Source organism: Euprymna scolopes, chromosome 36 (genome assembly GCF_053919585.1).
Source record: "Euprymna scolopes isolate OS-2025 chromosome 36, ASM5391958v1, whole genome shotgun sequence".
NCBI lineage: Eukaryota > Metazoa > Mollusca > Cephalopoda > Sepiida > Sepiolidae > Euprymna > Euprymna scolopes.
The window spans coordinates 66,128,732-66,143,451 of record NC_136517.1 but is presented as its reverse complement, the minus strand read 5'-3'; the positions used below and the strand labels follow the sequence as shown (position 1 = coordinate 66,143,451).

Below are 14,720 nucleotides of genomic sequence, written 5' to 3'. Positions count from 1 at the left end.
TACATAAAAGTATATTCACACATAGGGAAAGTTATGAACAGTACAAAGGGCTCGAGCAAAGCCGGGCAGAAATGCAAGTAGTAAATAAGGTTGGTTTTGAGAGTAACAGTAAATTAATAGGAAATAATTTTGGGTTTGAGATTAATAGTAAATAAAGAGTAATTAAGTTTAGAGTTTAGAGTAATAGTAAATAAGTAACAAATAATTTTGGGGTTAAGATTAATAGTGAATTAATAGTAAATACGTTTGGAGTTGGGAAAATAGTAAATAAATAGCAAATAATATTGGGTTTGAGATTAATAGTGAATTAAGAGCAATTTTTTTTTTATGAGGTAGTCACCACTTATCAAGGCCTGGAAGCCACTCGGGGATAAGTGTTATTGCATGTACATTACATTAGTATTGGAGATTTGATAAAGTGTCTTACTTAAGGGGGCGGTTCATCAGGAATTTGTTTATGTTGGACTTGAAGACATTCAAGTTGTAGTCAGGTGGGAAACAGGCAAACGGAATAGAGTTCCACAGGCGTGCACTTCTAAGAAAGAAGCCTTGTTTATGGAATCTACGTTTTGGTTTTGGCACAGATAAAGAGTGGCGAAAATTTTGGACAGTGGGTTCAGCTAGACGGGTGTTTATTGTGAAAGATTGGCATCGGGGGGACCAGAGATTGAAGCTCAGACAAGCACTTGCCATGGAAGTAATGATAAAATAAAGACAGGCTCGCAACATCTTTTCTGTGGGAGAGAGGTTACAGGGAAGAGAAAAGGGCATCCCCCACTAAGCCACAAAGTCTATTTTGTACTCTGTCAAGGCAGGATAGGCTGTTTTTAGAAGCTCTTGCCTAGATGTGGCAGCAGTACTCCATCCTTGGACGTACTTGGTTTTTATATAGATAGAGAATTACATCAGCATTGAGATATCTACTGGAGCGGTAGAAGGATCCTACCATTTTTCCAGCGACCTTGGCAACTGACTTGATGTACGTGTTCCATTTCAGGTCAGGAGTAAAGGTCAAGCCCAGAAGCTTATCAAAATATGGAGCATTTCCTAGATGAGAGCCATCCATTTCAATTGATGCCAGATGGGGATCAGAGCGTTGATGATGTAATGATAGGAGCTTGGTTTTAGATGTATTAAAAGTGATCAGCCACCTCTTCCCCCACTGTACCGCGAGCTCGAGATCAGAGGAGAGAGAATCAGAGAGAACTTTGTCATTTACGGCCTTTGATGTGTTGCCATAGATGGTTGTGTCATCAGCATAGATGTCAACGAATGATTTAAGTGTGTGTTTTGGGAGATCATTGATGTATATCAGGAAGTGAGTTGGGCTCAGGATGGACCCCTGAGGACTCCAGCATTAATACTGTGGGCCTCTGATTTCTGTCCGTCAACCACTACTCTTTTGAGCCTGTCAGAGAGAAATGATTTAAGGATTAAGAAAACATTTCCAGTCATATCGTAGCTGGAAATCTTGTGAAGAAGGCCCTTATGCCATACCTTATCGAAGGCCTTTGATATGTTAAGAGCAATTGCCCTAGAAAGGAAGCCTTTGTCAAGAGATTCACTAATCCTATGAGATATAACCGTTAGCACATCTGCTGTAGATCTGGTAGAATGGAAACCTTATTGCATGTCACTAAGAAGGTTATTTCTGCTGAGGTGGTTGACTTGCTCTATTTAATATGGATTCCAGCAACTTACTCATGACACACAGGAGACTTATTGGTCTGTACTGAGAGGGAGATGACTTATCACCTGAATTCTTAAATACAGGACATACTGATGAGGTTTTCCAGGTTGTTGGGAAGCACTTCTCCTTAAGGCAACGCTTAAACAGTTTTGTAAGTATGGGAGCAAGTTCCAGTTGAAGCTTATTCAGCACTTTAATTGGAATGCTGTCAGGGCCAGTTGCTTTACTGGAATCAAGGTTCTTGATTAGCTTGGCGACCTCATGCACAGATATTTGTATGTTGCATAGCGTGTTGTTTGTTATAGGAGGAAAGGAGTTGATGGCCTTCATCGCAGAGGGTAGAATTAGCTGCAAAGTTTTTGGCAAATAGTTTGGCCTTGTCTGATGCTGACGAGATAACCTCAGGTCCATTGATGATGGTTGGGATAGGATCTTGTTTGCTATTTGCCAAAACTGGTGGGAACCAAGCTGCTGCTCAGCTACTTTGGATTTAACGGACTGAGCATTTAGCTCACTTGCATTTTTTATTACTCTTTTGCAGTGGTTGCTGGCAGTTCTGGAAAGCAGCTTTAGTCTCAGTGCATCTATTACGTTGGTAGCTATGGAAAAAGTGATTTCTGTGCATGATAGCAGTAGCATATTCTGGGAAGAACCATGGCTGGCTGTAAGGTTTTTGTTGGAATTTTTTAGATGGTATGAATCGGTTTATGCCTACAATTAACCATTCGGTCAGGTCTGATACTATAGAGGACACATCCTTTTTAAACATGGAATGCAGGGGTAGATGTACGGAAGATATAGCCGTAGCTATGTAGTATGGTGGAGAGGTATGTCTGAAGCATTTTGTTTTTATCTTAACTGATACAATCAAGTGGTCGGAATATCCCAGAGGAGACAGAACGGAACATGAACATAGCTCAGGGGAAGTTGTGAGAAAAAGGTCTAGAAGGTTAGTGTACTGAGTACTGAGTATCGGGCGCATGGCGGGTTCGTGAACAATCTGAATGAGGTCATAGGCAATGGAGAAATCATGACAGAACCTCTCTTCATCATCTGTCTTGTTCGAGTGGATCAGCCATTCCACATTGTGGACATTGAAGTCACCACAAATGTGGATCTTAGCCGAAGGATGAGCAAACAGGATGTGGTCAATTTTCTCAGATATGCTTTTAAAGAGAGTAACTCCGCTGTTGTAGGGGCGATAGAGGGCAAATATAAATGCAGTGGTGTAAGCTAGTGCATATAAGGTAAATTAGGGTCTTCACTGGAGATATCCCTACCACATGGAAAGCCATCTTTAATGTAGGCACATATTCCATGCCCATGGCGATCTTTGGGGTCAGATTTAGATGTTAAGTTAGAGTATCCTTTAATTATAAACTCATATAGGGAAGTGGTTGGCCCTATACTAGTTTCACTTAGGAAGAATATGTCTGGTGTCGTCTCCTATAATTGGAAGGTTGGAACATAGACCCCTGATGTTGGAGAAAGAAACATGGTAGTAGGGGTCTACGTTGGAGGATGGGGTTCTAGGTTTATTCGTGATTTTTTTCTGGAGATATTCCATGTTGAGGATTTGGGATTTGTGGAACAGGTCGACAGACTTGGTTAGAGCAGAACAGAGAGGGAAAGCAGGAGAGAAAACAACAGGAAATTTTTTTTTTGTAGCACATGATAAGGTAAAGCCATAACAATTACCCACTAATATGGCATCGAGAGGCCCCACCAGAAACTACTGCATGGTCCAGAATCCATTCACCAGATGGCAATACAGCAGCCCCAGTTCTTTGCACCTGCTCATAGAACAGCCTCCTTAGTGGTTAATCCAAGGTTCAGGTCCCTGACTATCAGGCGGATAACGTCAGCCCAGATGAAACATTAATCTCCAGCACCCTTACTAGTGACATGGGCACAAGGATAGACATAGAAACAGAAGATTTCTGACATCTTAGGCTACTGTTCACGAAGTACTGCCGTCCTAGAAAGCAGCTTTTTCTTCACCCTTTGTCAGAAAAATCACTCATTGGAAATGAGAACTGAGGGACAAATAATGAGAAGCAAGAGTAACGAGATCTGCCAATAATGCATCCACAATGCGTTGTCTATTCTCCATAAAAAAAAGTTTTAAAGGACTTATTAATATTTACTTCGTAAAGTCTGTAGCTCTAATTCGAAATGTAAGGTATTTGAAGATAAATTCCCCTCCCTACGAATGAAATGAAAATGGAATACATTACTGTAATTTCCGTTTAAAAGTATTAAGCTTTTTTCTTTTTATCCAAGAGACACCTCCAACAAAAGAATTATAATAAGGACAGTTTAGTACTAAAATATTTTTAAAAATACCGGTGGGCAGTTATCACATGTTGAGATATTCATTAAACTTATTTCTTCTTATCCAGAAGACACCTCCAGCGCATTCCACTGACTCTTGCTTTCGGGCTTCGGTGCTTATGGCAGACGGGGTGGAAAAGGGTCGCGGTGGGAGGGATGATTTCGTTTATATTTATAGAGAAAGTAAGCAGTAATCCTAATTTTTTTTTTTTCTTGGGTGGGGGGATATTCTAGATAATTTTGCATTTAACGGATGACTGAAATAAAATATATTAGACAAAATTAAGTCAAATAAAGAAATTATAATAAGGCAATTTAGCACTAAAATATTTTTTTAAATACCGGTGAGGAGTTATCACATGTTGAGATATTCATTAAACTTATTTCTTCTTATCCAAAAGACACCTCCAGCGCATTTGAAGGCTTTCCATTCACTGACTCTTGCTTTATTCTAATTTGTTTTAATTAGACTTGGTACATTTTACATAGATAAATCAACTACAGTAGTTGTGACTAGTCAAAGCAGATGAATTGCAATAAAAAGTTAAGTTTATTTTTTAAAACGTATGTTTTTTTTGTTTTGTTTATTTCATAATTCTGTGGAAATATATGTTCTATCAGGTATCAATTTGAATATTTAGTTATTCTTTAAAATGAGATTTCGGTACAATAGTTTATGTATGGCCACATAAAATATTTTGAGATTTTATGTATCAATTTTTAACATTTACTTGCACATAGACAGCTTCTTTAAAATACCTTTCTTTTATAAATATCTCTTCTGGTACTTTTTTCTTTCACCTGTTATATTTTGTGTTTTTATTAACACTTAGGTTTCTTTTCAGTCCTTGCGGGAAGGCATGTAAATAAGACTTGTGCCAAAATATAATCTTCCTTGTGCGACATAAAAGGATAGTACTAATTAATGGAAATGTTCTAAGACAAAAAAACATGAGGCAGGCTTAACAAACAACAATATACGTTTATTAATGCGAAAAAAAAAACAAACAAACAAACAGAATGTCTATGCACCTTTTAAGCAGAATTGGGTTGATAGCTCAATGAATCCTTCGCAACCAAAATTCATAATATTATAGTGCTTAGTTTTTCTTTTTGTTTTTTTGTACCCTTTTGAATGGAGATTAAAAATTAGGTAGGAAAGCGTCCTCCTTTCTTTATTATTGCTGTTTTATTAAAATTGGATCATACCTCATCTAAGCCTCGCACGGAGAAGGTAAAATGCTTTGTTGCTGGTACCCATGGAGGGGTTGAGTTTATGAAGGAAATGGTGATTTCCTCATTGGAGGGATTCGAGCTACAATCTAAACAATTCCTTTTTGTCAAAGAGATGAACTTGCAATTAATTAATTCCCTTCCAACATTTTGTTATCAATATCCCTTGCTTTGTCAGCAAGGACCTCTATTTTGCTCTGAATTGTCTTTCCACTTGGCTCATTCCCCCATACCCTCTTGTTTTTTACTCCCTGACACCTAGGGTCGCCTTTTCCTCTTAGCAACCGGTTTCTTGTGATTTGATTGGCTCACCAATCAAAATGAGGGGCTAACTCCTGAAATGTCAGGGAATTTCTGTCCTTTAATTTAGACTGGCTGTTTTGACTGAAAGTAAGGGAACACGTGCTAGTAAGTGTCCCTTTATAATTCTTATGTTTGTGAGACAATATGTGAATATAGCACACGCTCCTGTTCTAAAAAGTCTCATTTGATTGGCCAACACCAATCAACAGACACCCAATTTTGGTGCAAAAAATAAACTTATTCCTCCATCTTTATTAGAATGAGATCTCACCCAATCAGCAAGTAAGGACACTTCTTAATTTGAATTTGACCACCTGAATCTGAACATTCAGTAGGCAGTCTAATTTCTTGAAAGGTGAAAACCTTTTTTTGCTATTATAGTTAGACTTCTTAAAGCTGCAAACACAATTGGTTTTGCAAAGACGTTTCTATATTATTATTTCTGTCTTGTGTGTTTTCTGTACACCTTTACTTGTGGCTTTAATAGGTCCAACTATAATAAATAAAAAGTTCTTTAACATAAAAAAAAAACAACAAAAAAAAAAACAGACAGCAGGAATTCTGTTTGAAAAAGAGGAAAAATAAGGTTCGTTTGCATTCAGTTTGGCAAAATTGAGTATATGTTGATTGGTCAAGCAGAATCGTTTTGGATAATCAAATAGAGCTTTTTTTAGAATATGAAAATCGACAAGAAAATAATTTTTTTATGAGAGAAAGATAAGTAACCCTTTTTTTATAACGTTGCTTCTACACTATTCCTTTGCATGTTCTGGGCTGTATATTCTCTGAATTCACATGCAATTACTGAGCCTTTCAGCTCTTAGTGTTAGGAGTAAAAGCCTGCAATCTTGCAGCTTAACAAATAGCTGCAACCAAAAAGGAACACTTCATGCAATTCTAAGACACGATTTTCATGTGCTTTATGCTCTAATCTGATTTAACAACAACAATCAACATTATCAATAGCAGCTTCGACACAGCCACTATAATGAACGTTGGCAATAGTAAATCATCACTGGCAGCCAATGAGGCGTCAGAGTAAACTGCACTTTTTTCCCCCAACACAACATTCAATGCAAACAGCACCAAACATCTTTCCTTAAATGAAGTATGCATGTATCTGCTAATAAAACATATTTCAAGACTTTCTTTCACTCAATAAAATGCTATTGTATTTACTACTGATGTTTATCTTATTTCATTTGTTGTTTGGTGCTCCAGCTTGGCATACAGCATGAAGAATGAGGAGTCTCTCTGAATATGCATGGACCCACAGAAACTCAATACCAGCCTCAAGAGATGTTCACATAAAATATTGACAGTGGAAGAACTAAACTCAGGCTTTGCGAAAGCCAAAGTGTTCAGTAAAGTTGATGCCAAGGCAGGATAATGGTCAGTCCACCTGGATGAGGAATCACAATGATTATTCCAGTTATTAACTACTAGTGATGGGACGATTCCAAAATTTTTCCCGATTCCGATACAGTTATCGATTTTGTTCTAAATTTCCGATTCCAATACGATTCCGATTCTTTTGAAATTTAATAATTTCCACGTATATTTTTTCTCAAATGTGTTCCTTGTAATTGATTGAAAATTGTAAGACAGCAAAAGACTTTTTTTGATTTAAAAACAAAGCCAGATTGTATCAGTTTGTCATTAGTGTACAACATGTTACTTGAAAATTTTCATAAAGAGTTGAAAATAGTCGACGATTGAAAGGCAAAATGAGAAAAATTTGTAAGAACAAATTATTTAACAACGCCCCCCCACCTTGTTATGAACGAATTTCTAAATTTCTAAATAATAATATTACTATTTAAACATAGAGAGGTCGTAGGCTTTGTTAACTATTCAGTGCCTTCTCTCTATGAATGAAGTGAAATTTTTATTTTAATTATAAAAAATTGGTTATTAAATTGATTTTGTAAAAAAAAAAAAAAAATGAAGCGAGATGCAATAATAATAATAAATTTGTAGATCAACAGTCTCGGCTAAATCCTTATTCCAAAATGAAATATTACTTCTATAGTGTGAAACCCTTAAAACACTTGACGAAAAGAAAAATCAATCAGTGTAGTATTTTGAGTGGAAAATCAGTTTTGAATATAAATTTAACGTTAAATATTCATCATTTCTAGGCCATTTTAATTTTTTATGGATGTTAACTCAATTGTTTACCACTAACTTAAGTTCGCTTGGCAACATCATAAAACCATGCGTAGTCGCTTAAAAAAGTAGCCATCCCTCCTAAATAAATGCACATAATTTATCTCTAATAGAAAAAAAATATTTTGTGTTTGGTTAACTGCCCTAACACACTAGAATGTTTTGGAAAAAGACACTTACTTTACGTTAAATTTATGTATGAAACTTATCCTGCAGTTTTAATTCCTAAATAAATCGTTTTATATTTATTTTTTTTTATAATTATGAGTGTTTATAGGTAATGTTTTATTTAATTTTTAACAGTTACATCTAAATACTGTATTCTCATGAAACTATCGGCATTTTTTTTTCCATTTTCATTTTTCGCCAATTGCAATTATAACTTTTTCTTGCGAAAAGAAAAATTCGATTCTCCATTGTGTGCTGTGACTTACACACACACACACACACACACACACACACACACACACACACACACACACACACACACACACTCGCGCGCGCTAATAAATAAACGTTTATTTATTTCAATTTCTCTACACATTTTGCACAAAAATAAGTTCTTCCAGCAACAACATAATTTCAAATACGCACACACGCTTTTCTCACAACAACAAAAATAAAATGGACAACTTTCTGGCTGACGTAGTTGAAGATATTATAACATGACACACGCGACCAATGAGAAAATTTAGAAGATTGTCTTTTTAACGCTTTTCCAAAAACTAAAATATCAGCAGTAGCAATTTTGTTTTGGAGCTGGTCCAAAAAGTATTTAAACGTTCTTTCTTCCCCCCTTTTTCCCTTCTTTCTTTTTCTTTTATCGCTCCGACGTGACATGAGAACATGCCTCTCGTTTTCATCTCATCGTCGTTTTCAAATCTGTCGCGAAAAATCGTATGATCTGGATGCTGGTTGTCTGGAAGGTTGCACGTCCTTGGAGACTAACGTCTGGAAGTCTGGAACAGGTATTCTAGATGTAGCCTGGTTCAGGGTTGCTCACTGGGTCTGGACCAATCGGCTGGAGGTCAGGGCGATCTGAAACGGACAGTGGACACTGAGAACTCAGGGGTCAGTGTTAAGGAACGGACAACACTGAGAACGTAAGAGTCAATGTTAAAGAATGGATGACACTGAGAACAGAGGATCAGTTTTAAGGAATGGACAACACTGAGAATAGAGGATCATTGTTAAGGAACGGACGGTCAATAGGGAGCCAGGTGCAAGCAAGGTTGCAGACCAAAGGAACAAGGTGCAAGCGAGGTAGCAGGTCGGAGGAGTGAGGTGCAGGCGAGGTTGCAGGAAAGCTGCAGGAGGAAGCTGGAGGCGCTGGAGCGAGCTGGAGCCACCAAGGGCTGGAAGGCTGTGGGAATGAGCAGGAAGCCACTGGAGTGAGCTGGAAGTGATGGAGACTGGGAGTGAAGTTTGCTACTGGTGGGTCTCAGGAGGCAAGCAGTAGTGAACTATTACCAACACAAAGTCAAGTATCTGCAGAATGTCTTCTTGGTTCCTCCTCTTCTCTTTTCTCTCTCCCAACGTTCGAACACAGCATATAATAACAAAACTCTAAAGCACGTCTGACAGCACTGACTTCTGCCAACAGTCTGCCCCTCCTCTTAACAACACAGGCTTTTTATATCGCAAAATCGTTCACCTCTATTTGCATATTCTTCTAACTCACGTGATCACTACTCTATAAATAAGAGTCTTGACCGTTTCTTTTCTTTCTTTTTATTTATTTTTGGTGACCGACCCGCACGTGGTCTTTCCAGGTAAGTCACGCATTTCTCCACACTCCCCCCTGATCTCATGATCACAAACAGGACATGCGGGCAATCGTCGTTGGCGGGTACTCCTTCGAAGAATTGGGGGCAGCACTTCCTCATTGCTGTTTTCTTCATTACCACCATCATTACTACCAGTCTGTTCCATTATCCTGTCTCGTGGTTCCATAGGCGGTGTCTCACAATCAGGGCAGGGGGGCAGTATCCGTCTTTGTCGGGTACTTCTCCGAAGAATCGGAGGCGACATCTCCTCGGTATGCTCCATCATCCCTTCTCGCGGGGTTTCGCAATCACGGGGGGTGGGCAGTATTCGTCTCTGTCGAGTATTTCGATGAGGCATTACTTCCTTGTGTCCATCGCTCTCCTCACTATTGTCATCAGTATGTCCCATCATTCCCTCATCTGGTTCTGTTGGTGGTGTTTCTATGCTCACCTGAAGGGGCAGTAAGTGATCAGGATCATCTCTGAACGGTGTGTGATCCTCCTCATCGTCCTCAGAATCAGAAGAGGTATAACAAGGGCGGATATCTTTTACGTGACGTGGTATGCCACCAATCAACATGGTCTGAGGACTTATGATTTCGTCTATTTTTCCCCGGAAAAATTTCGTAGTGCACCCAGCATTTTGGGGTTTTATCCAAACAAGGTCTCCCACCTGATATGGTGTATTGACAACACTCACCACTGATGGTATGGCATCAACTCCTTTCACACGCTGTTCATATTGGTAAATCCCATTGGCTGGTGCAGTTGCTGGTGTTGCATTGTCCTTGGGTGTTATATTATACCAGTACACAGCTTCTGGAATAGAGCACTGCGTCCTGGCTGCAATTCTTTTGATGGTGCGGTGACACCGTTCTGCTATACCATTACCCTCGGGATAATATGCACACCGATAATGCATTTTAATCCCCCATTCGTGCACGAATTTCTGAAATTCTTGACATTGAAATGTGGCGGCATTATCAGTCAGAATTTCAATCGGGGCACCACGTTCAAAAAAGACGGCTCTCAACTGTTGTATAATGCTGGCTGCATCCTGTCGTGTCAACAGGCGCCATATTGTGAAACGCATCGGGCCACAATCCGTCATGGTCAAAAAATGTTTGTCCCCATAATGTGTTATGTCCATCCCTACTCGCTGCCAGTTGCCCTCCACCTCGAGCTTCCCTTTTTGCCATTGGGATGGTGCCGGATCAATTCTCTGACACTCTTCACACGAACGTATGGCTGCTTTCACTGATGCTTTTGTAGTTGCAGGGCATACTCTTCGGACAAAATATGCAGTCCTCTGAATTCCAGGATGTCCAATCTGCTGGTGTATCATACGGATCTGGTCAGGTGTTAATTGATCCGTTACAGTCGCGCATGTTTGTTGTTGAAGATCGGATCCCTGCCTCATTACATCGATCCACCTCTTTGGTACTCGAGTCAAGCTATCAGCCAAATTCTGCATCGACGAGACTAACGTAATGTCTACCTGCAAGCTGTATTCGTCAACTAGACGCTTAATTATTGCTAGTCTCCTTCGTACTAGCATTTCACTTGCAGCTCTAGTCTTAACTCGAGCCTTTCCAGTCAAGGTGTCGGTTAACCAATGGTAAACACACAATGAGTCAGTGTGGAGATGCACAACATTAGTCTGCCATTGCAATGCGAGATTAAGACCTTTTAACGTGGCATCAAGTTCTGCCAAATTTATATGTTGGGCATCATTTTTCGGACGAAGCCAGCATGCATCTTCCACAACAACACCTAGTTGCTCCAACACGACACCTGTAGCCAACGAACTTGCGTCAACCCATGCATTTAGTTCGTTTCCAGACACTTGCCACTCACCCCGGGCAGGGTCATTCCTATGCACTCTGGACAACATTTCAGCCATCATTTGTTGGAGAGAATCATCATCCGCAACATCGTCCCATCCTTTTGTTACTGTAGTCACTCGTCTTTTCACCACTCCTGTTGCCGATCGGAGCCATCCACAGACAGGTAGATGTCCTACCAATTTACCACAGATAGAAAACACAGTACGTCTTGTTAATACATTGGGTAACTTTGGAAGTGGGCTCCCTCGTTTCCATCGCAACGTATTGCCCTCCTCCCAGACCTCGAGGCCTAGCACGGGCACTCCATCCTTTAGGCGCTTAGGGTCTTTGCTTATTAACCCAAACGCTTTCAGTTTTATTCGAACTGCATCCGCAGACATTATGTCCTCATTAACATAGATGTCATCTATGTAGGCTGAAGCAGCTTTTGCTGTGGTCTCATCCTGCATCAAAACAGTTTTAATAATGGTTGTCATAATCAAGGGTGCTACGTTTAGGCCAAAACCCAAACGTGTCAAACAATATAGTTTTCCCTTGAGTAGTACTGTCTGAAACGGCCATAATGACTCATGGACACGTATCTGCAGGTAGGCCCTCTTTAGATCCAGAAGTGCTACATTGCTCCCTTTTTGACGCCACTCTCTCAGTTTAGCAGCGCACACATCTGCGTTTCCGGTAAACGCATCAACATGCCGATTCAGCTCTCGGTAATCCATTACGGGATTAATTTTTTCTTTGGTAGGTTGTTCAACAGCCATGAGCGGAATTAATCCCTTGGGTGGTCCCAGACGTTTCTGTGGGTATGGTATTAACCAACCGTTGTCAATCCACATCTGAAGTTCTTCTTCATATGCGGCCCTATTCTTGGTAGAAACTGCATACTCTGGAATCGTGTTGCACAGCCGATCTGGTTCCTGGCCCATGGCCCACTTCCACTTTGCAGTCCACACCCTTTCGTTGTCATCAAATGTAGCACAGAAGTCCTTTTCTTCAATCGACATGGCTGCACAGACGTCTTTCCCTTCTCCAAGCCTGATACCTCTAGCTGCTGTGATTGTAACGCCTCCTAGTGCTTGTATTGCATCAATTCCAAGCAACATGTCGTAGCCAAGGGGTTTCTCCTGCATCACCAGAACGTCAACTTTAGCTGTGTCACCCTTCTCAGTGCAGATTGTGACTGTCCCTTCACCACAACATACCCGTGATAAGCCATTGATGGTCATAACGCCGACTGGGTTCCTCCGCCACACCGGACAGCAATGGGCACTAACTATAGACCGGGAACACCCCGTGTCTATAAGTGCTGAACACTGCATATCATCAAGTTTAACGCTAATGACAGGCAATCCTGTGTTTATTGGTTGGCAGGGGGCAAGGGTAGCGATAGTACCTTGCCCCCAACTTCGTTTCCCGAACAGTTGCGAGATATGTGCCCAAACTTATTGCAGCGATAGCATTGCACTGGTCTCTTTGATTGTGGATATACACCTCTCCTATCACTCCGGCACTCTTTAGCAAAATGATTGGCCTCCCCACATTTATAGCACACTGGGGTGGCATGCTTATTACTATCTGGAAGAGAGTCCACATTACCTCCATGTCGAAAACGAGCTGCTGCTGCAATTGGTTCCTGTTCCTTACAGATGTTTCGAGCTCGGGCCAATAACTCATCAGTTGACAATTCATCGATTCTTGATGATGCCCGCAACAGTTTACTGACCTCCTCGGGTAGGCCTACCAAAAAAGCACAGCTTAATATTTTATCGTTGACCCCACCAAACGGTACAGATAATTTTCGCAGGTCGGCTAGGTACACGTCGACTGTTTCCTTGGGTTGAAGTGTCCGGCTCGTGAACTGTTGCCACGCAACAAATGGATCTGTACCAAACGCTGTATACAGGCTCTGCTTGATTTCATCCCAGTCTGGTTCATCCCCGAGTTGTTGGTAGACTGCATAGGCCCCTCCGGTTAGCCTCAAAGGGATAACTGTGGCTGGTTCTTTAATTTTGCACAGTTTACAGATTTTCTCTGCCTTTTCAATCCATTCAACGACAGCCGGTCCAGTGGTAGATCCGTCGAACTCGGGTATTAAGCGAATGTCGAATCTGTCCATTGTTAGTAACCGCACACCAAGCGCCGAAATAGCTTATTACCAACACAAAGTCAAGTATCTGCAGAATGTCTTCTTGGTTCCTCCTCTTCTCTTTTCTCTCTCTCAACGTTCGAACACAGCATATAATAACAAAACTCTAAAGCACGTCTGACAGCACTGACTTCTGCCAACAGTCTGCCCCTCCTCTTAACAACACAGGCTTTTTATATCGCAAAATCGTTCACCTCTATTTGCATATTCTTCTAACTCACGTGATCACTACTCTATAAATAAGAGTCTTGACCGTTTCTTTTCTTTCTTTTTATTTATTTTTGGTGACCGACCCGCACGTGGTCTTTCCAGGTAAGTCACGCATTTCTCCACATTTGAACTTATTAGCCCTGATAAGGGCTGGTTGTTTAGACCTGATAAGGGCTGTTTGAACTGCTGCTGAGACGTCTGGTGTTGCTGGGAATCCTTCGGCAGGTAGGTTCGGTCCATGTGACTGGTAGTGTCAGTCATCACTTCGGGAGCCTCCTTCTACTCCCTGGGCTGGGGCTATGTATTTATTTGCTTCCCTACTGAGCAAATTAGGCACAAGGCCGTTTTTTAATGTGGAGAGATTGGGGAAATGGGAACCACCTCCCCGGGGAGTAGGGGAGCTGGATAGTGATAATTGGTATGAAGGGTTTCTCCTACATTGCCCAATAACTGATTGCCACAGTGGTCTTATATGTGGGGTTTCCCCCACATATGGTCATTGATTGCAATATCTGCCGGAACAGATACTAAGCTTGGCCTGGGGCCGGGGCTGGCGCCCATCTGAAAAATAGTTGACTGGGCTGAAATGGGCTGTATTCATATGGCCAGCATGATGTTAGAGGTGTCGCTCCCAATAAGACAAACAAATAACTCTAATTAGTTCGTTTATATATTTTTCGAAAGGCTCCCAGGCGAGTTTGAAAAAAGGTTTGAAAATTAAATCTTTCTTTGAGCGTTGATTGGTTAAAAAGTGCACGTCTTTGTCATATGGTATGCTTTCAACTACGTCCGCTGAACAAAACACATTTTAAGTTTTTTTCTCCACAGAATTTGCGTGGACGTATTTTAAAAAAAAATCTTTGTGCCTCTGTAATTTATTAATTTCTTTTTTGCGCACGTAATTGGATTTTTATTTAATTTTTAACACAAGAAATGAATGCACCCTGAACATTGTTAGTACAGTACAGAATCTGTTTGAAAAAGGGCAGAACAATAGTTATCGTCATTTATGCCACTGCTTCCCA

General features: G+C 40.5%; 1 protein-coding gene across 1 annotated transcript in view; it reads left to right on the top strand.

Annotated features, from left to right (window-relative positions):
• LOC145260560 (ataxin-3-like) overlaps window positions 1-14,720 on the top strand; it is a 231,505-nt gene that overhangs the window by 39,182 nt on the left and 177,603 nt on the right. The window lies entirely within an intron of this gene.